Genomic DNA, 4218 nt, shown 5'->3' on the forward strand with positions numbered 1-4218 from the left:
GGACTGTTGGGAAGGTATTCATGGCAGGTTTAGTGCTCACATCCATGCATACCTCACTCTACAGTCAAAGAGATGGGAGTGGTGAAAACTGGAGATGGAAAGAAGGAGAAAAGAGATGGAAAGAAGCAAATGAAAATCAAAGAAAAATCAATAGCAAAGAAGAATAAAACAATAAGGAATGAAAAAGAATATTTTTAAAGCAAATCGCAAAGGCTCCACACTACATGATTTGACGAGAATGTTTCCTGAATGTGAAGTGGCTAGACCCATTGTTACTGCAGGTGCGGCCGGGGTAGGAGTAGAATAGCACTGTGGGGAGTGGGGCGGTCAATACAAATACACTGCCCAGGGGGTTGTCAGCAACTACAGAAAAATGTCCAAGTTTGTCAACAAGACCAAAAGGAGTAGGCACTACACTGCTGTGAGACGGAAGTCCTGAGGTTGCACCTGGATATTGGTGTCACTGTGAGAAGGACAAATGAATATATGGCATGAGTCAAGAACATGTTCTGTTCTAGATATCCTGGTGAACTCTACTTTAGTATAGGAGAACGTGTTTTAAATGCATGGGTCATGCAGGTGAAACATGGTAACAGAGTCAGATTGAATGGTTGAATGATATGCTTCAGATAAGTGTATTTCTTAGCAGTTTGATGGGGGATGTGTCTTTCTGACAATATGTAGCATAAATGTCCAAACTGTAATGCTTTAAAAATGCAATTATCATCAGCATCATAAAAATTTTAGTTGACTGTTGACTACCATATTGTCAGAACTAAATGTGGTATGAAGCCAGGTTTTGCAAATGGAGAAAGACCTTGGATAGGCCCTTCATCTATTTGAAGAATCAGGATCTCCCCTTCTTAAAGTATGCTCTAATCCTTGGAGAATGGTTGACAACTCCGTACAAACAAACCGCACGGCGACAGGTCTCCACAACTGTCACTCCCTCCCAGCCTCTGCCACTTAAGAAGTATATCTGCACCTCCCTGCCTAACAAAGCTGCCCTGTCAGCCTGGCTCCCTCCTGTCAGTCATACCTATTAACCTGCTCTCAACCTGTCCTCACCTGGCTTGTTTGCACCATCCATGTGGAACTGAGCTGGCTCCAAGCATAAGCACTCATGTTTGAAGAATCAATTTATGCCCAAAAGGGGCAGTTTTGTGTGTGTGTTTTGGTTTAGCCTTTCCACCTAGCATAAGCCTTCCTTTTGTGCTGGCTTTTTGCATAGGTGAGACCTCAGGCACTAAGTCAACAGGTGAAGAGACTTGCTCAAGAATGATGGACAGGTCAACTCATAAATTATACAGATGTGCCAGTGGTGAATTCATCACTCAGCACTGTGAAGTCCCAAATATTTATTGAAAACATCACATGTACACATGTAATACCACTTGCCTTAACTGTTGATAGACAAGATATGTAAGCTCAGGTGGTGGTCTTCATAAAGTGTCTTCTGATTGACATACTGTAGCTGTAGATTTGAGAGCGAATCATCTTTTCTTTCAATTTCTTTATATGCGCTTTTTCAACTGCAAAATGGAAATATCAGTATCAAATACACAGACATGTACATTGTATAGCTGTTTGTTCTCATTACTGCTGGTTACTGCAAACAAGTGGCTTTCTCTTCTCACAGAATTTTGTGAGAAGGTACAACTCAATGGAAACTGCAATGTTGTACATGTTCCATTTGCTTCTGGATTAGTAAGTACATAAGTTAAGAAGATAATCATGAAAACAGGCAGATTACATCACCTGGTACAACAATTGATAAATGACAAGAGAACTACAGAGACATTTTTCAACAAACCTTGGAAGTTATGCGTGTAGAGCATCTTGTTACAGTTGGTACTGATAAACAAATTAAAACATTCCACCCCCAAAGCACATTTTCATTAAGCTGAAACGGTTTGACACTATACAGCTCAGTAAGTCTTCATCTATGGTAGTACCTTTGGAGAACACAGACATGTTAGAGGGCCTGCAAGCCTTTTTTCGTAAGGCGTAATCAGGCCGTTTTAGACTTCGTAATTCGTAGGCAGCCTCCACAAAAATTAACGTAATTCGTAATAGGACATTACCAGCAAATCGTAAAGTCGTAATCAGCTCTGAGACTTTAACGTAATTCGTAATAGGCGGCGAAAATTTTGCGTAATTCGTAATCACTACCCCCCCTTGCAGGCCCTCATGTTATAAAGTATCCTTATTGTTCCCTGCAGGCTGCTCAGAGAGAAGTGGAGAAGGACTTTGACTCAGTGTACTCCAGACTGGTGCTGTGTAAAACATACAGGTGAGAGACAGAACCCATCACAGCACAGACACTGCTCACACTGTGTATCTTTGTATCCCATTCAGGGAAGATTGTCTGTGGTAAGAAATCCCCACTTGAAACAACAGAAAGTTTACTTACTAACAAATAATACCCAGAGGTAATTGTTTTGAGTGCATGTGTGTGTGTGTGTGTGTGTGTGTGTGTGTGTGTGTATGTAGTGTGTCCAAAGGTATTTGAATGCAGTAGACTAGCAGGAACAGAGTCACAAATTTTGTACCTACAGATTGACAGGAAGGTCCACCCAGTCTGTTTCTGCAGTTAGTGCTTGACACAAGAAGTCCTAGACCCATTGTTGTTTGCCAAACCTTCTCTTTGGTTGTGCCAATAAATTCTCAAAAATACTAGATACTTCCTGGAGGTTTGAAATCTCCAGTTTCCTGTTGTTGTTTCAGTTCCTTGTGATAAAGATTTAACCAACACAAAACATTATCACATTATCTCGTGTAATAGTTACCATGGAAATAGATAGACAAACAGGAAGGTCGAAGCATAACAAACTTAGTTGCTAGGATACATCTCAGCAACAAACGAACTGACAAGGACAGTTTCTTGTTTGCTGTTAGCTGTGACATTTTGTTAATGTGCCTATCTCCTGTTTGACAGTTGTACACAGCTATATGTCTGGTATTTGAGCTGTTAAAATGTTATTGGTGATTGATACTGTCCCTATGCAGATAGTGGAAATATCATATTATATGAATAATGAACATGTTGATAGAAAGCACATGTATCATGCAGGAACTGAAAGTATTATCTTTACAGACTCATCTCATTGGTACTGGGTTTTGAAACAGGTATTTGTCTGAGATAAAGACTGAGCCAGTTAGCATTGCATCAGATTCTGTAATACTAGTTGAGAACATATGTGTATGTCACATATAACATTTCTAGAACGGAAGTTGAAAGTTTAGTCAACATTACCGACACGGTCCGACAACGTACCTAAATCCCAGCTCCGTGCCGAGATTGGCCTCCCACTGAGACCCAAAGCCATTTTAGTGACAAAAGATCTGTTTCAGCTTCAACAGTATGATTCCAAGGAGAATTTTTATTCCCACCACTACAAACACAGTGACTGTGTGGGACATTACGTCACTGCTCCTGCTGGTATGGTCTTGTGACTGTATTAGTCTAATTCTTCTGTGGACTGAAAACAATATGAAGCAACAAAACATTCCTACTCAGTGACAACAATTTTTTCACCAATTAAAAATCTGTCATGTTTGGTCGAAAGAGTTGGGTATGAATTTTTTTCTAATTTTGGTTGAAAATTTGCAGCCTAACATTTATTGATTGGAATTTACCTCAGGAATGTTGTATTTGCAACTGTGGTCCTCTTCAGCGCTAAATATAGAAGGCTCCTTTCAGTGGAATAGTTGGTCTGCCATCAAGTTGATGAAATGGTCCATTGCTCCTCCATCCTCAGCTGCCTCAGAGCAAGTCAACCGTCAACACCTGCCCTATAAGCTGTCAATCAGCTGTCAGCAGGCAGGGTGGTTACACTTCACGGGAGGCTGACTCCTGCTGAACCTGCTATGCCCTTGCCAACCTGAAGTGTGCTTCACTAACGCCACTTTGAAAGGGGGGGTTATACATTGTACCACCCTGGGTCACCATGTCTTGAAAAGAAGAGACAGGCACAGAGAAATTAGCAAGTGCTAATGAGAGTCAAGCAATCACACAGAAAAGAATAGCTTTCTTTTGGTGTCTTGTGGATACAGTGCTCATGTTCCTGTACATGTATGTGCATACACATATAGAGCTAGAAGGAATGTCTTTAATCTTCAGTATTTATGTAGACAACCTGTCTTTGGACCATGTCCCTCTTCCTCCTGTGTACATAGATAGCAACCCTAGAGGATGTGGCTAACCCTTTTAACTAA

The 4218-nt window shown here is 40.8% G+C and overlaps 1 protein-coding gene across 5 annotated transcripts in view; it reads left to right on the forward strand.

The window, feature by feature from the left end:
- The window catches only part of LOC109484823 (small G protein signaling modulator 3 homolog), a 54838-nt gene that overhangs the window by 42125 nt on the left and 8495 nt on the right, over nucleotides 1–4218 (forward strand). The gene's annotated exons all lie outside the window — the stretch shown is intronic.

Source organism: Branchiostoma belcheri, unplaced genomic scaffold (assembly GCF_001625305.1).
Source record: "Branchiostoma belcheri isolate BF01 breed outbred unplaced genomic scaffold, Haploidv18h27 scaffold11, whole genome shotgun sequence".
Lineage (NCBI taxonomy): Eukaryota > Metazoa > Chordata > Leptocardii > Amphioxiformes > Branchiostomatidae > Branchiostoma > Branchiostoma belcheri.